The 18,743-nt window shown below is 51.6% G+C and overlaps 1 protein-coding gene across 4 annotated transcripts in view; it reads right to left on the bottom strand.

The window, feature by feature from the left end:
• The window catches only part of LOC133356815 (inositol 1,4,5-trisphosphate receptor type 1-like), a 434,548-nt gene that overhangs the window by 402,064 nt on the left and 13,741 nt on the right, over nt 1–18,743 (bottom strand). The window lies entirely within an intron of this gene.

Below are 18,743 nucleotides of genomic sequence, written 5' to 3'. Positions count from 1 at the left end.
GCGAGCACACACACCTACACAGACGTTAATCACGCATATACAAACGCGCACACAAAGGGCATGCATCATGCACGCAAAATATACAAACGTACAGGCAGCACATATACACGGCCACGCAGGCATGCATCACGCAGACATACACAGAGATAAAGACACCCCCCCCCCCATCACCCATATAGCCTTGAACAGACTGTGCTGTTAGCGAGCACCTATTAGGGGCCGTCCATAAATGACGTCACGCGATTTTGGACTATTTTAACCCCCCTCTTATCACACGACGTCACAAAAGTCAGACCCCCTCCCCTCAAATATGACGTCATAAAGCTCTGCCCCCCCCCCCCCCAAAAATAAAGTATGCTTCAAATCGCTTTTAAACTATTGTCATTGTAGTGCGTATTTAATGTGGCGCTGCACTCTGATGTTGTAGGAGAAAACATTTATTAAAAAGTCTATTTAATTAAGTAGAACGTGTTGTCTATATTCATTCAAAGTTGCGCATTTTGATGTGACGTCACATTTCTCACCACCCCCCCCCCCTCGTCACACATCGTCACAAATGTCTGACCCCCCTTCCCCTAGATGCGTGACGTCATTTATGGACGGCCCCTTAAGGCAAACATGGCACGCGTGGTTGTGGATTACGAGGACAAACGCCCGGCCGCCTTTGTCTCTCCAGTGCTGATGTTTACACAAAGCCAAAGATCCCCTGTGTAGCCTTAACAGACTGTAAGGGCAAGTGCTGTTAGCGAGCACCTATGAAGGCCGGCACGGCACACGAGCAGATGGGTGTCCAGCACCGCGCCCGGCCGCCTTTGTCTCCCCAGTGGCAATGATTTTACACACCACACCAGGTACTCATTTGAAGCTGAGTCGACCTAGGGGAAGCCCACGATCGGTTCAGATATTCGTCACCGGTGTTGGCCGTGAGCGGGAATCGAACCCGGGTCGCCGGGGTTCGTAGCGCAGCGTAGCGCTAATCCGTTGCACCACCGCTCCCCACGTACAAAGACAAAGATCCCCTGTATAGCCTTAACAGACTGTAGGGGCAAGAGCACCTATGAAGGCCGGAACGGTACACGAGGGGGTGGGTGGCCAGCACCACGCCCGACCGCCTTTGTCTCCCTAGTAGCGATGTTTACACACCGCACCAGATACTCATTTCAGGCTGAGTCGACCTAAGGGAGGCCCAGGACCGGTTCAGATGATCGTCACTGGGTGTTGGCCGTGAGCGGGAATCGATCCCGGGTCGCTAGGTTCATAGCGCAGCGTAGCGCTAACCGCTACACCACCGCTCCCCACTCACACGTACAAAGACAAAGATCCCCCGTGTAGCCTGTAACAGACTGTAGGGGCAAGTGCTGTTAGCGAGCACCTATGAAGGCCGGAACGGTACACGAGGGGGTCGGTGGCCAGCACCACGCCCGACCGCCTTTGTCTCCCTAGTGGCGATGTTTACACACCACACCAGGTACTCATTTCAGGTTGAGTCGACCTAGGGGAGGCCTAGGACCGGTTCAGATGATCGTCACTGGGTGTTGGCCGTGAGCGGGAATCGAACCCGGGTCGCCAGGTTCGTAGCGCAGCGTGATAACTGCTACACCACCACTCCCCACTCACACGTACACACACACAGTGACACACACACACACTCCACACTGCGTCCGCTGGGATTGAACGTTTAAAAGAAACCATTCCTCGCAGCATCCCATTGCAATCTCCTCGCGCTCGCAGCTGCGCTTCGCAAAGGTCACCGTGAAGCGATTCCTCTGCGCTTGAGAAAACGTTCCCTAAAGCCACGCGCAGAGGGCGGGGGGGGGGAGGTAGCGGCGATGATCGTGAGCGATTACAGGCAACGCGTCTTCCACCGCCAAAAAAATGCACGCGTGTTGAACTTCTTTCGCACTCTGCGAAGTCAACCGCGCTCATCGGAAGACCGCGCGGGGGCCTCACCCCGAGCGCGAACCCAAAACGGTCTGAAGACGAAAAGCCGTCGCGCTCCAAACCAATCGGACAACGAGCAGCGTATTCTTGGGTTTTTTCGGTAAAGTCACGTAAGTAAAAAATTAAAATGAAAATAAAATAAAAATAAAAATCACGACGTTTCGGAGGCAACACAAGCCTCCGTCTTCAGGTGGAACCGTCACAGCACGCTCGCTGTATCAAGCAAATGAGAAATTCCAAGAGATCCGACCCCGTATATATACTGCTTGAGGGGGGAGGAGCCAGGGCAGGCTCCTGGATAAGGAGTTTTTAAATCCTTTATATTAAGTTCACTTGATTGCTTGCTTGCGCGCTTACGACCGTGCAAATCTTTCGGTCGTTTTTTAACCCACTTCCCGTGATCCAATCGATCTGACATTTTGCACACAGACTCGTTGTGCGTGACAATTTATTTTCCTGAAATTTTTTTTCCAAAATTTTACACTTTTGAGGTAATTTTTTTTTATATTTAATTACCAATTGTTAATGGTGGCAGGCAATCATCTGACCCATAGGTGGCAGCCATCTCAAGCCAGAGGACGAGAGGACTCGAGCCGCCAGTTTTTAAGACCAATGTGGGCTGGGTTGTGGCCCATTGAACACGCATATATATTAATTTTTTTATTATTATGGTAAGTTGGTGCGGCGCGCAACCGCGATGGCAAACTGAAACGGGGGGGGGGGGGGGGGTGGGAGACCTCAGTGGTCGCGTAGCTGGGATGGACAAAGTCTCCTCCGTGCCGTCCTGTGACCCAGGCCCCGACCGCTCCCAACCTCTCCCCCCCTCCACCCTCTCCTCTGACCGGTCACTCGGTCGCTCGCTACGGTAACAGACGCGCCGTCAGCCACCACCGCCAGCCCTCCCCCCCCCCCATACTCCCTCGGAGTTGTGGTGCCGTCAAGGTCGAGACAGCTCGAGGAAAGCCAGAGGCCCTCGTAGCGCGGTTTGGCTACGTACGGTGCGAAAGAAATTTAGCGTGCGACTTGGGGGGGGTGCCAAGCCCCTCAACGAACCCCTCTGTACGGCGACGACAAAAAACACATTCCTGCGGAGGGAGCTGGTAGGAACGTTGGGTTGCTCGGTCAATGGGCAGGGTCAACGGCGGCGTGGTGTATTCCGCAAATATGCCCGACTGTGAGGGCGGGCACAAGCCGGCGTGAGTTGGTTAAACGTTGAGTTTTATAAGGGCACCACGGGGTGACCAGCCCCTCCCCACCCAGTCCCATCCCTCCCACCCCCCACGCAGCCCCACCCTCCCCACCCAGCCCCTCCCCACCCTCCCCTCCCCACCCAGCCCCACCCTACCCACCCGGCCCCTCCCCACCCTCCCCTCCCCACCCAGCCCCTCTCTCCCCATCCAGCCCCTCCCTGCACGACGGACGGACGGACACAATAATCCCCTGTGGGCTGGTGGAACCAGTGGGTTCCTACCAGTAAACACCATGAACTTGTGTTGTCCTATGGCGTGACTCGCCCCCGCCATAGGAATGTGGAATTGCCACCACTATCTGGGTGCTGTAAACGAATGAGCGCTGCCTCATTGCTCAGGAAATTACTTAGAATTTTTTTTGACGATGTGTAGAATAATTTCACTTAATTGTATAGTCCTAATCAGGTTGGTACAGGTCTCACCGCTGCTGTCAGAGGACAACAATGCAGTTTGTCAGGAGCCGTTGATGGCTTTTGCATAATGCGCAAATGCTGAGTGCCTTTGTTACACGTGTACGGGTGTTCTTTTAAATCCGTTTTTAATCTGTTATGATTGATTTTCTCATCACTTATAGATGACATTATGTTCAGGAGCTGGCATGAGGCATTTACTTTCTCAGATTTCTCCGTCTCGAGAACGTAGGGCAGGAAAACTAATTTTATTGAGTTGGTGAGTGGGCCCAGGAATGCACTGCGAGGTGGGACTGCCCTTGTTCTCACGAGAACATGACCTTCCCACAATGCAATGTTCCAGCAACACTTTGCAAATTTAACTTTTAATATAAATCACCTGATGCAGTCGTAGCTACTTATTGAAGGGGGTTGTGCTTTCGCTACGTTGTCCCCACCTGAAAAAGGACGCTTGTGTCGCGCCCGAAACGTCGTGATTTAATTTAACTGTTTTCATTTATTTCATTTTTTACCTACGTGACTTTACCGAAAAAACCAAAGAGTATTATTGAAGGGGGGGGGGGGGGGTTGCCAAGGGCTTTGCAAACCAAAATGACAAAGAGACGCATTTCTTTCTATTCTTTAAATAAAAAAGCACATCAATATGTCCAGAGCCCCATTGCGACGTGAATATACGAGACGGCGGTCCTCAATAACTTCACGAAGCAGCAGTCCTCAACGAGCCGCGTGCGGCTCCCGAATCCGCGGGTTTGCCGACCCCTGCCCAAATTATTCGTTCGTGCAACTCTTGACACGCCAATAAAAAAATAAGAACTGGTCGTGAGAATTTTCTTTTCCGAAATGTAATTCTCATTAGGCCCCCATGGTGTAAACAGTTGCAAGCCTCCCAACTATTATTATTAAGTCCGTGTGTGTGTCACCATGTGTGTGTGTCACTGTGTGTGTGTGTGTCACTGTGTGTGTCTCACTGTGTATGTGTGTCACTGTGTGTGTGGGGAGCGGTGGTGTAGCGGTTAGCGCTACGCTGCGCTACAAACCCCCGCGACCCGGGTTCGATTCCTGCCCATGGCCAACACCGGTGACGATTATCTCAACCGGTCCTGGGCCTCCCCTAGGTTGACTCAGCCTCAAATGAGTACCTGATGCTTTGTGTAAAGATCGCCACTGGGGAGACAAAGGCGGTGGGGCGTGGTGCTGGCCACCCACCCCCTCGTGTGCCGTGCCGGCCTTCATAGGTGCTCGCTAACAGCACTTGCCCATACAGTCTGTTAAGGCTATACGGGGGATCTTTGTCTTTGTGTGTGGGGAGCGGTGGTGCAACGGGTTAGTGCTACGAAACGTCGCCTCATATATTTTCCCATCTAAAGGCCTCGCACACGCGCTGTTGTTGCCACGGAACGCGTTCAACTGATTCGATCTGCTCCAAGGCATTGGGCAGAAAAAAAAATGCCACCCTGACAAGCGGTGGCTCGATGTCTCACTCGGCGTGTCGCCGGCAGCCTGGAGTATGTGGCACGTGTCCAGTAGTAGCAATGGCCATTGCGTACATACCAGGACAGACCTCGGCTGCAATGTCGCCCTGCTGTTAATGACTTCGGGTCGCGACCTTTACTGACGACCGTGACGGCCGCATGCGGGCACGTTGAACTTCTTTCGCATCGTACGTAGCCAACCGCGCTATTCGGAGGTGCGGGGGGGGGGGTGCGAAGGACAACAAACAAAACACGAAAAGCGGTTCTAAAAAAATAAGTTTTTCAATCGATGTTAAAAAAAAAAAATTCCTAAGATCGGAAGCAAGAGCGTTCCAGACGGCCGCGCTTCTGCAAGCTGCGCGATGAGGTGACCGCCTTTGTTCGCTGGTTAAGCCAATAGCCGCTGCGCCCGTGTGAATGCCCGGAGTTTGCGCGACGATTAACGCCCTTTGACGAGATCAGCAAGTTATTGGTGGTTCATTTGTGGCAAGCACCTTGCGTGGTGTAGTCGGTGCGACCTCATCATGCGTTCGTTCGGCGACCGGGAAGCCAATGCAGCTCAGGGAGCTACTGGACGCGAGATGACCAGCGGAGTTGCGATCTCGACAACGGGGCGTTGAATGTCAGAGGCCTCGCACCAGACTCCTCGTCACTAATCAATGGGACCGTCTGATCGATGGTACCCTCTAAGCGATGGGGCCATCTCAGCGATGGGACCCTCTAATCGATGGGGCCCTCGAATCGATGGGATCCGTTACAGCTAAACGTGCGATCGGTGACTCGGTCTCGCAAACATCAACTCCCCAGGGGCCAGAGACAGCGAGCCGATGGGAGACGGTGGGGGTGGGGAGGAGGGAAAAGGAGGAGGGGGGGGGGGTGAGATCGCAAGGGGAGGAGGGGGAGGAGGAAAATTGGCTGGATGGGAGGTGATGGGGGGTGTAGGGGAAGGGGGTGGGGAGGTTAGAGAGAGACAGGGAGATAGGAGGGGAGAGGGTTGGGTAGTGGGGTGGAGGGGGGAGGTTTTGCGTTCGGCAACCGCCAGCTAAATGCAGCCAGAGCCAACGTTGCCGCGCCGTAATTCGTCACGGTGAGCCCGACGTTTCGTTCCACGTGCCAGTCGGTGCCCTAAGGCAACAGGGGCCGAGGAAGCTTCCCAGCACGCGGTGCGAAACGTCGGACACGCGGCGCCGAGAACGTCGGTGACGACGACGAGTCTCAGTGCCGGTCCAATGAGTTTGTTCTCATTGGGTTGCAGGGAGCGTTGCATGTGAAGTGAGATGGGGATGCTGATAGAGGGGATGCTCGGCTGGATATATAAGCATGTCACGCTGCCCGGGGGCGGGGAGGGGTGTGTGGGTGGTCAACAAACCCAAACAAAACTATAAATAAGCTCTTCGTTTTAATCCACGGGCGGCTTCAGCGAAACTTTGTTTACTCGCCCGCTGTGCGGTAAAAAGCACGCTGATGCTCGGTGTACAATCCTCGCCGCCCACGTGCTGCGTGTCCGGTGAGCTTCTTTCGCATCGTACGTAGCCAGCCGTGCTAATCGAAGGTGCGGGGGGAGGACAACGAACTACACACAAAAAGCGGTTATATAGAAACCAGCTTTCAATCGAGACGATTTAAAATTAACCTGTAAAAACAAAGTTTTTCACTATAAATCCTTTATATGCGTGTTCAATGGGCCACAACCCAGCCCACATTGGTCTTTGAAACGGGCGGCTAGAGTCCTCTCGTCCTCTGGCTTGAGATGGCTGCCACCTATGGGTCAGATGATTGCCTGCCACCATTAAGCAATTGGTAATTAAATATAATAAATAAAAATTACCTAAAAAGTGTAAAAAGTGGGAAAAAAAATGTCACGAAAATAAATTGCCACGCACAACGAGTCTGTGTGCAAAATGTCAGCTCGATTGGATCACGGGAAGTGGGTTAAAAAACGACTGAAAGATTTGCACGGTCGTAAGCGCGCAAGCAAGCAAGCAAGTGAACTTAATATAAAGGATTTAAAAAGTGCATCGCTCCAGTGGATTCCTAATATATCGGAGGGAAGAGCGTTCCAGACGGCCACAGAAGCGCACCTGATGCTCTACGCTCCTTGCTGTCCTGTGACGCGGCACGGCTGTGGCCAAGCCGCGATGAAGCATGGGTCAAACGAATGATGATGATGATGATAACGATGAGAGACATGATATACTATGTGAGCCAATTATTTGATGGCACTGCTGCTTTGGCATTGATGCACGAGCACAACAGTTCAGCGCATCCGTCAGTAACACTGCGTGACCTTAAAAGGAAAAAAGGTATATCAAATATATCGTAGGTGACGTGTCGGACAATGGCCCTTCTGATTGATGTGCTATGAAGAAGGCCTATTGCCTGAAACGTCGGCAATTACATGCATTTTCCTTTTCAAGGCCGCGGTGTGAGTGACCAAACACCTTGGCTTTTAGGCACATGAGCCTCTCACTTCTGTTCGAGATTTTTTTTTTTAACCCCCATCAACTCCCACTCTCCTTTGTCTCTCTCTCTCTCTGGGTCTGTCCATAATCCGCGCAGATTTCACGGCGCGATCCGTCGACTGGCTCGCTGCGCGACGCGGCCTTCGACGCAGCGCAGCCAAACGCGCTCTCTCTCTCTCCCGCTCCGGGGAGGCCACGGAGTCCGGGGATGTTTCGCTCCGCGGCACCGGAAGAGCACTTAAAAGGGAAAAGGAGCAGGGAGTCTGTGCGGAGGAGGAGGAGGAGGGGGGTGGGGAGGTGGAGGAGGGGGGGGAGTATTCTGGGTTTTACTCTGGGAATCCGTGGAAGCTGTTGTACGGTGGAAAGGGAGTGTGTGTGTGTGTGGGGGGGGGGGGGGGGGTTGGTGTAATTCTCGCACCAGTTGCTGCGAAGTTTGGAAAAGTGGGACCAGAAGTGTGGACAACAGGGGTCGGTCTGAAGCTACTCAAGCATTCGAGGTGGATGGTCTGTGTGCCATGATCGGGGGGGGGGGGGGCTTAGGGCCGTGGGAGGCCGAGGTGGAGGGGGAAGTAGGGGCTTGTGGGAGTTCTCAAACTAATTCCTGGGACGTTTGTCAAACTGGGACGATTACGGTGAGCGCGTGATTGCTGCCGTTCGGTCCCTGCCACGAATCGGATTTTTTTTTTCATCTCCGGCGTGCCATGGGGTTCTTTTGTTTTTCTTCAGTCTCTGGTCGCGCTCCAACAGAAACAGCTCAAATCTAGAAGAGAGGATTTTCAGTGGCGGCCGGATGGCTGCGGGAGGGGGGATAAGCGCGTTGAGCCGGCGCCGCTGGGATCCTGGATTCCAAATCCACGTTTTAGCCGCTGCCCGTGAACAAATCGGCGGCTTCCAAAATTTGGCCGAGTTTCACCATCTCGGCCCGGTCACCAACGACGAAAGTGACGTCACGCCGTGACGTCACTTCACCCTTGTGACGCCACCGCGATGACGTCACAGCGGCAAGAGCGGGCGAAGGTGGCGCGGGTTGCATCCGTCGATGGCGTCGTGCACGCGAACGATCGGAAAACTACGAAAGAAGAAAACCGCGCAAAGTTCGACATCGAAAAAATGAATGCACCCCCGAGTGTCGCTTAACGAGTTGCACCGAAGTGACTCAAGGGCAGCGATTAATTCGGTGAACGAAACGAGCGATGCAATATTCGTCAGCGAAGTGTTATTTTTTTTACAAGCAGTTTGATGCTTCTAGATTTGAAGCTTTCGTGACTGCAAGGATTCATACTCTTAGTTCTTTCGGTAAAGTCAAGTAGGTAAAAAATGAAATTAAAATTAATAAAATAAAATAAAAATCAAGACGTTTCGGAGGCAACACAAGTCTCCGTCATCAGATGGGACCGTCACAAATCTGGCTGTGACGGTCCCACCTGATGACGGAGACTTGTGTTGCCTCCGAAACGTCGTAATTTTTAAATTATTTGTATTAATTTTAATTTCATTTTTTACCTACGTGACTTTACCGAAAGAATCAAGAGTTTGATGCTTGTTTCCTGAGGCTGGTAAGTGCGTAGAATGCATTTTACGTTTTCGACTTTAAGCCGGTGGCCAAAACTCTGAACTTGCAGCTCGCTCCGAGATGCAGATAAAATCAGCGAGGCTCATGGGTAGTGGGCGGGGGATGTCAGGTGGGAGGGGCAACTAACGGGTCAGCCCCAAAACTTTCTCTGCATCACGTTCCGTGACCCTAACGGGGACTTGTTATTAATTGCTAAGATTAACTAAGTGACCAGTGGATGCAGAAAAATATTAGTCATCGCTCAGTAAGTGGGAGCTCCCACACTTTATCCCACCACTCAGACAAAATTGCGACCGGCTGTAACGGAAATCATCCAGTCACGTGTCCGATGACTATAACACCTTTAGCAAGGCATGAAGTCTGCATTAACCACTTGTGGCAAAACATGCAAACAGTCATGCTCTGATACATTTTTTAAAAATATGCATTGTATTTGAAACTTCTAGATTTGAAGCTTTCGTGACTGCAAGGATTCATATTCTTAGGTTTTTTCGGTAAAGTCACGTAGGTAAAAATTTAAAATTAATAAAAGTATTTTTATTTTACTTTTATTAATTTACATTTTTTACCTACGTCACGTTTGGCCTACACCAGAGACAACCTTCTTAGTGGCTTTGTCTCACCACAATGCTCAAAAGCGAACAGTACAAAGAGAAAATGCAAGTATCAAAATATTCATGCCTTGCAATAGGTATCTCGTTGGTGTTTGAGGATCTTACCACCCCCTGTTTCATTGCCAGAAAGGCTAAAGCCTCTTATTTTTTCCATAATTGTTTTACTGGCAAAACGGTCCCATAGGTATGAAAAAAGCGTATGATTTATTTTAAAGATGGAAGCAAAACTAATTATTTGGCGAAGCCGCCGCTGCCGCTTCTTCCGCCGCCGCGGCGGCGTTGGCAGCGGTGCACAGAGGGCGTGGATCTCCAGCGAATCGTCGCGAGACGTTTAAACGTCGCGAGTCTTCTCAACAACAACAACAAAGACGGTGCTGCTGACAGCGCAAAATAAATCGGCTACGCGTAAATTTTACTTTTGTCAAGCCCTTTCCCCTAATATTTTCGTGACCTCTAAGTACCCCCTATCGCTGTCACTACGCTAAACCAAAAACTATTTTTATTTTTTATTTTATCAGTTAAGGCCCCACTGAGCGACACAGCTCTTTTTTTCAGAAGTGTACTGGCCATTTCGATTTAAAGCTTTCGTGACTGCAGGGATTCATCTTCTTGGTTGTTTCGGTAAAGTCACGTAGAAGGAAAATAATAAAATAATAAAAATAAAACATCAAATAATTCTCACGACGTTTCGGCCACAACGCAAGCAGCCGTCCTCAGGTGAAGAACAGGTCTGTCGGGAAGACCTGTTCTTCACCTCAACGCAAGCAGCCGTCCTCAGGTGAAGAACAGGTCTGTCGGGAAGACCTGTTCTTCACCTGAGGACGGCTGCTTGCGTTGTGGCCGAAACGTCGTGAGAATTATTTAATTATGTTTTATTTTTATTATTTTATTATTTCCCTTCTACGTGACTTTACCGAAAGAACCAAGAAGATGAATGTCCTGGCCATCACGAGCGATAGCTCTGCCGAGTGGCTTGTCATCACGTGGACATTTATAGCAGCCCGAAAACCCTGAACGCTCATCTCTGAACCCTTGCACGCCCCTGCCAAGTAACAATCATTCGTTTCTGTCCTCGTTTTTTTTCCATTTCTCCAACCCCCCAACCCACCCACCCCACCGCTATTCTATAGAACGCCTCGAGCGAATGGGAACCTCCGCATCAATGAAACCAAAAAGAATAAGCCGAGGGGGAAAGATCGCGCCAAAGTTCCGCTCGCAAGGGGCGCTTAAACAGCACCCTCGGATAGGAAAGTCGGGGCGGGTTACCTAATGGTGAAAGGGTCAAAATACGGGGAAACCCACGATGGGATTTAGAGAGTATTAATTCTAGATTTGAAGCTTTCGTGACTGCATTGATTCTAATTCTTAGGTTTTCTCGGTAAAGTCACGTAGGTAAAATTTTTGAATTGAAATTAATGAAAGTAAAATAAAAATAAAATAAAAATCACGACGTTTCCGAGGCAACACAAGCCTCCGTCTTCAGGTGGAACCGTCACAGCACACTCGTTGTATCAAGTGAGAGCGAGCAAGCGTGCTGTGACGGTTTCACCTGAATACGGAGGCTTGTGTTGCCTCCGAAACGTCGTGATTTTTATTTCATTTTTATTTTACTTTTAGTAATTTTAAATTTTTTACCTACGTGACTTTACCGAAAAACCTAAGAAAATGGGATTTAGAGAGCCTATTGGTGGAGGATAGGGGGGTAGCGGCGGCAGCGTTGGCGGTGGTGGTTGGGGCAGACAAATTAAGCCGTCACCGAGCGACGTGAAGCCCTCCGATTGTTGATGGGTAATTGCGGTAATTGTGTCGGTAATTGCCACTTCCACTGACCGCCCGCTCATCTTGAGCTGTCAGCGTTCGGCGGCGCCGCGCTGTGCGGCGGTGGCGGTGGTGGGGAGCTGACGCCATTGTCACTGGATAATCGGCGAGGCCTTCTCAGCTTTGGTGGGTCAAACAATGAACTGACGGACAAGCTCGCCACCACCTTTGTCGCCCGGCCCGCCGCGGCGCGGGGCAGCCCTGCGTCCCACCACGCCTGCCGCTGCAGCCCTCCATCAACGTGACTGAGCGGGCCCGTTCGATCTCCCGGCACGGCAATAGCAGCGATGGTGCAAGTTAACGCGTAGGCTTTCGCGACCAATATTATTCATAATATAGATTTGACCCAAAAAGCTATATTATGATGGTGCAAGTGTCTGAATGCCCCCCGCTCCCCCCCCCCCGGTTGTCCCGCCTCCCCACCACCCTCGCCCCTAGCCTCAGCCCAGTCCGTCACAGCAGCGCAAATGTGTTCACACGCAGTTGCAGTGGACGCGGTAAAGTGTCAAATTTTGACGTAAAACTTTCGTGACTGCAGGAATTCGTATTCTTTTGTTCTTTCGGTGACGTCACATAGATGGGAAATAAAAAATAAAATAAAGTAAAAATAGTCAAAATAAACAAAAATTCATAACAACAAACTCGCGACGTTTCGATCGTAACACAAGCAGTCGTCATCAGGGGACTGATTTTTTTTCATTTTTATTTTCATTTTATTTGTTATTTTCCATCTACGTGTCTTTACCGAAAGTTCCAAAGAACATGGGGTAAGGTGTGTTTGTGTGTGACGATTATCTTAACCGGTCCTGGGCCTCCCATAGGTCGACTCAGCCTGAAATGGGTACCTGGTGCGGTGTGTAAACATCGACACTGAAAAAGGCGGTCGGGCGTGGTGCTGGCCACCCACCCACCCCCTCGTGTACCGTTCCGGCCTTCATAGGTGCTCGCTAACAGCACTTGCCCCTACAGTCTGTCAAGGCTATACGGGGGATCTTTGTCTTTTTTGTACCTTCTAACTCGGAGACGTGTGGCCGCGTGTGAGAAGATGAGGCAGAGATAACCCTCTCACTAGAGGGGTCTCCCTGAGTGGGAGGCCCCTCTCTCTCTGTGCCAGCAGTGCCACGGGGAGAGTATTTGGTGGCACGGCTGTTGACGCGGGCGGTTTAGCGCGCCGTGAAATTGCCAACCACTCGGCCCCGCCACGGGAAACATCGTCTCCGAGCGAACGCCTGCGGTTCGGTGGACAAACATCACCGCTGGTGACACTGCCCTCCCGTACGCCGTGCCTGCCGCGCTGAGCGCTCGCGAACCGCACTTGAGATGTTAACTGCCTCGCCCGGTATATGATCCCGACCCTGACGCCTGCTGTGTGGGGTTGCGTGGGGTGTGTGGGGTTGCGTGGGGTGTGTTGGGTGTGTGAGGTTGCGTGGGGTGTGTGGGGTGCGTGGGGTGTGTGGGGTGCGTGGGGTGCGTGGGGTGTGTGGGGTGCGTGGAGTGGGTGGAGTGCGTGGGGTGTGTGGGGTGCGTGGAGTGTGTCGGGTGCGTGGGGTGTGTCGGGTGCGTGGAGTGTGTCGGGTGCGTGGGGTGTGGGGGGTGTGGGGGGTGTGGGGTGTGTGGGGTGCGTGGGGTGTGCGGGGTGCGTGGGGTGCGTGGGGTGTGTGGGGTGCGTGGGGTGTGTGGGGTGCGTGGGGTGTGTGGGGTGCGTGGAGTGGGTGGAGTGCGTGGGGTGTGTGGGGTGCGTGGAGTGTGTCGGGTGCGTGGAGTGTGTCGGGTGCGTGGGGTGTGTGGGGTGGGGGGGGTGTGGGGTGTGTGGGGTGCGTGGGGTGTGTGGGGTGCGTGGGGTGCGTGGGGTGCGTGGAGTGGGTGGAGTGCGTGGGGTGTGTGGGGTGCGTGGAGTGTGTCGGGTGCGTGGGGTGTGTCGGGTGCGTGGAGTGTGTCGGGTGCGTGGAGTGTGTCGGGTGCGTGGGATGTGTCGGGTGCGTGGGGGGTGTCGGGTGCGTGGAGTGTGTCGGGTGCGTGGGGTGTGGGGGGTGTGGAGTTCGTGGAGTTCGTGAGCTGTGTGGGGTGCGTGGGGTGAGACAGCGCGGAGGATCGGTGGTGGGGTGGGGGGACGTGGATGTCACTGCGAGCGGACAACCGCCGCTCGCTGTTTGGTGTTTCGCCGTCACCATGGCGAGATTGGAAGCGAGCCGCCCTGCCTCGGAACCAGGGCGAGCACTTCCTGCCCCCCCCCCCCCCCCCAATCTCTCTCCCACCCAGCCCCCCCCCCACCACCACCATGAACCCTCCATGCTGTAGCGACACACAAACTCGCTCGGACTCCCCGGGGGATATTCCGAGTCCAGCGGCGTCCTTCCGCACGCGTCCGGCCCCGGCACAGGCGACGTCCGATTGCGGTTGAGAGTTTAAAGAGCAAAAGGCGCAGACCCTGCAATGGCTATTCTCTGTTGTACCTGCTGTACCACATATACCCCCCTCCACCCACCCCATATCCTGTGTGATTTCAAGCTTCGACGAGTGTCAGCGCTCGCTTCGGACTATGGACGCGCGTTGTCGCGTGGTCCGTTTCGCGGTGTGTGGAAGGTAAAGGTTGCGGCCCTGCGATGCTTTGCTCACTCCGCTGCTGGATGAAGAGCCTCGACTAGAGGGCATTGCTCTCACGAGAGAGAGAGAGATAATTTGGGCCTACTCTTCCACGCTTGCCATGCGTCTTGGAAGAACGTGGGAGCCCTCCGCACTTTACTAAACTCATAAACTGTATTTTATTTTGCCGGGTAAGTCCCACGGAACTGTGTAGCTCTTTTTCAGATGCGACCCAGCTTCAAATTATAAAAAAAATTGCTTATCATCACGTGGAAATGTATAAGCAGCCAGAAACTCTCAACGCATGTTTCTGAATGTGGAGGGAAAAACTGGAGGATCCGGAGAAAAATCCACGCGGCCACGGGTAGAACGTGAAAACATTCCTAATGCACAGGCGTCAGGGTCGGGTTCGAACCCAGGACCTCCTGCATACCAAGTTCAAGTTCATTTATTAGGTATAGCCCTGTGAGCCATTCGGCTCTTGAATCGGGTGCAACCGCAACAAACAAAAAACATGAACAAAAAAATATTAAAGTGAATATGTGACTAAGTGCAAACAGAAAATCCAAGAAAAGACAGCAAAATATTGCAGAAAAAAAATCACCGTACACCAACACTGTGTGCAAAAATCCCAGTGGTATGCAAGTCAAACAACAACAACTACAAGACAACTCAGATTAAGGCCATCAGTCTAACTCTGTACTACAACAAACAAACATGGCCAAACCAATACACTTTTCGAAATCACCAAAATAAAGCCATGAGAGCAATGAAACAGTGATCATAGGAACTGTGACGGAATTTTCACAATAAATGGCATAAACAACATGTACTACCAAAACCCTGCAGCCATAGCTGGCTGCATGAGTCACTCCACAACAGCAGGAGCATCAATCGGAGTCAACATCTCCTAGCCACCGCGGTGCCTTTTACCCCACTACACGGCTCACTGGCGGAGCCAGTGGGGGGGGGGGGGGGCACGTTACCGCTGACCGATGCTCCATGCTAATCGGAGTTGCATGGGAAAGGACGACAAACTAAACACAAAAAAATAACTTAGAAAGAAATTAAATGGAATAGTCAAATGAGCGTTACCACCATGCCGCCACCCTGCCGCCCGATGATGTCCGACGTTTCGCACCCAGGCACCGGAAGAAGCTCCCCAGCACGTGGAACGCAAAAACCCGCGCGCAACGGAGCGCCGCGCGGCAGATACACGTGAAAACCTACGCAGTGGGTTCAAACGTGCTGAGCTTCCAAAATCCCATGCGGATGAATCGCAGATTAGAATAATTATCATCATCGTGATCATCGATATTTAACTGCTGCGTACGCAGCGCATGTTTTGACAGCAGAGTAAATTTTGTTTTCTTGTCGGTGCGGCAGTAAAAATAAATTGCAGGCCACGATCGGGAGACAGATCGCAAACGAGAAACCTTCCCTGGAATCCGAGGGGGGCATCGATCGTCATCGTTACCGTTGAGTGATCGCGATGATCCCCGAATCTCACAGCGGACAGCAGTGCTCCTGCGGAAGGCGTCTCCACACCCTGAACCCAGAGGGGTCAAGACCTTGCCGAGCTGGCATTGCCGAGACCCTGGCTAATCCATAAATAGAGGTTTTTGTTGGGTGAGATCGCGTGAATATATAAATGCGTCGTTAAACCCACCACCGCCCGACGCAGCCAGCCGGTAAGGTTTGTCACGTACATGAAACGTACCAATTCGCTAGTGTTGGAGAGTAAACCTGCTACAACATTTTACAATTCGAATACCGTGACGTTTCATTATTGCAACAACCGGCATCACCAGGCGACAGCCAGAGTTGTGGAGGCACTAAATGTGACGTCGTCAGCTGAGCCAATCAAATGCGACGAAGGGCAGAGGGAAAGTGGGGGGCAGAGGGGGGGGGCGATATCCAACTTGCTAAGCTGACCCTGGCTAATGGTGTCAGTTTCAGTCACCTGCGATTAAAACCGGTTCTCTGGTGTAAGTGAGTTAGAATATTTTTTGTTTTACCAGGTAGAGCCCACCTGAGCTATTTGCTATTTTTCAGAAACAAATTGGCCACGAATGACAGCTGTTCTTGTAGCAGTTGGTTTGGTGTCCTTCCCCCGCACCTCCTCCGATCAGCGTGGTTTGCTATGTAAGGTGCAAAAGAAGTTCAACTTACAATGTCAAAATCAGCACAGACTGTGGCTTGTTTGGAAGCAATGCTGCTAATGAGAGGCACTTGAAGATGGAATGCCGGGAAGTTTAACATAAAGAACAAAGATCCCGCGTATAGCCTTAAGAGACTGTTGGGACAAGTGCTGTTAGCGAGCACCTATGAAGGTCGGCACATCGCACGAGTGGCGATGTTTACACACTGCACACAGGTACTCATTTTAGGCTGAGTCGACCTAGGGGAGGCCCAGGAGCAGTTCTGATAATCGTCACTGGTGTCGGCCGTGAGGGTGAATCGAACTCGAGTCGCTGGGTTCGTAGTGCGGCGTGCTAACCGCTACACCACCGCTCCCCACAAGGTCAACATACACAGATACCTACAGCTCAACGAAGTGGCTTATCATCGTGTGGAAATACATAGCAGCCAAATACACCAAACGCACGTTTAAAAATGTGAAGGGGAAAAACTGGAGGACCCGGAGAAACGAAATCCACGCGACTACCACGGGGAGAGCATGCGAACTCGAAATTTACAGGTGTCGGGATCGCGATCGAACCCACGACCTCCTGCATACCAGGCGAGGGAGTTAACATCTTACCCCCATTGACGGTCTCCACCTCTGTGTGAACGATGACCGCACACAAAAATTAGTTGGTCACCTACACATTTACTGAAATGCCAGCGCTGAGACAAGTTCGTAATAATGTCGGCCATCACGTGATGAATGTGGGATGAAAAAAAAACAAGGACCCGCTGGTCACTCGAACGATCTCCGTGGTAGCTCTGTGGTGTCCACTTCTGTGGGCACTTCACTCGGGTGGCGCGATCCCCGAGAGGAGTACAATCGGGGGTTAACAATCCATCGTGTGGGGCGGAGGGCAGGGAGAAAACAATAGACGACGGTGTGGGGAGATCTTTTTGGTTCTTTCGGTAAAGTCACGTAGAAGGAAAATAATAATAAATAATAATGATGATGATTATTTTATTATTTTCCTTCTACGTGACTTTACCGAAAGAACCAAGAAGATGAATCCCTGCAGTCACGAAAGCTTTAAATCAAAAGGTGTGGGGAGAGTGAGCCGGAGGGGGGGGCAGGTGGGCAGGTGGCAGGGTGGACGTCAGTGAAAGGGTTAACGGCGTCGCTCGCCAATTAACGATGTAAAGTCTCCCCGGCGAGGAGCTGTCAACTCTCGCTCACTCCCCTGGGGGGGGGGGGGAGACCCGAGCGGCAAGCTCCTCTCTCGCTCGGCTACCATCTGCGTGTAAAAGAATAAAATCTGTGTAATTTTCGTGACGGCGCCACGAGCAGGGCGCTAAGTTTAGAAACGGAATCGGCTGCCGCTGCCGCCGCCGCTGCCGCCGCTCGTGGTTTCGTCAACTCTAAGAGGTGGGAAATGAGAAGAGAAATAATGATGATGATCATGATGATGATGATGGCCCCCCACCCCCGATTTGTCGTAAGGGGAATATCTCACGGTGCCAGACGGAGGACGGAGGGGGGAGGGGGGGGCACTGCGCGTGAACGCAATTGATTGATGACAAAGAGTAAAAGGTGCAGCACCTGCAATTGCCTTGCTCGTGCAACTGCTGCTGCCGGAAGTGGGCCCCGAACACCACGGGAAGATTGAAACTGTTGAACTACAAACTAAACTATGTTTTCATAATCAACGTTTTTGGGTTTAGATCGCGTTATTTAAAAATGTGTCGTAACCCTCCACCACCCGACACGGCCAATCAGTAAAAAAGTGTCACGTTGACAAAAGACAAATAGTTCGCTGCTTTAGCCCACCGGTGTGTTGAAGTGTGAAACCACAACATTTACACGCTTCAACACACCGGTGGGCTAAAGCAGTGAACTATTTGTCTTTTGTCAACGTGACACTTTTTTACTGATTGGCCGTGTCGGGTGGTGGAGGGTTACGACACATTTATAAATAACGCGATCTAAACCCAAAAACGTTGATTGTGAAGAATATTGGTCGCAAAAGCTTACACATGTTAAAGTAAACTATGTTTTTTTATCATACCAGGTAAGGCCCCATTGAGCTATACGGCTGTTTTTTTTTAGAAGCGACTTGGCCACAAGTGATAGCCCAACGAAGAAGTATCATCGTCGTGTGGATATTCATAGCGGCCAAATAATCTGAAAGCTTGTTGATTCTAAAGGAGGAGGGATCGGATGACCCGGAGAAAAATCAACGCGACCACGGGGAGAGAGATACCGCAAACTACAAATATACAGCTTAATACGTAGGAGGCTTTCGCCAACAATATCATCCATAATACAGTTTTTTTTTTGTTTGGGTTAGATCGCGTAAATATAGAAATGTGTCGTTAAACCCGCCACCACCCAACACAGCCAACTAGTAAGGGTTGTCACGTAAACAGAACGTGGCCAATTCGCTACTAGTACAGCACTAGTCTATCGTGTAGTGTATAGTAGTATATTGTATA

The sequence above is a fragment of the Lethenteron reissneri genome, chromosome 55, assembly GCF_015708825.2.
Source record: "Lethenteron reissneri isolate LAM-NWPU_2019-01 chromosome 55, ASM1570882v1, whole genome shotgun sequence".
NCBI lineage: Eukaryota > Metazoa > Chordata > Hyperoartia > Petromyzontiformes > Petromyzontidae > Lethenteron > Lethenteron reissneri.
Note: the sequence above shows the minus strand (reverse complement) of the source record. Positions and strands in the feature narration are given on the sequence as shown.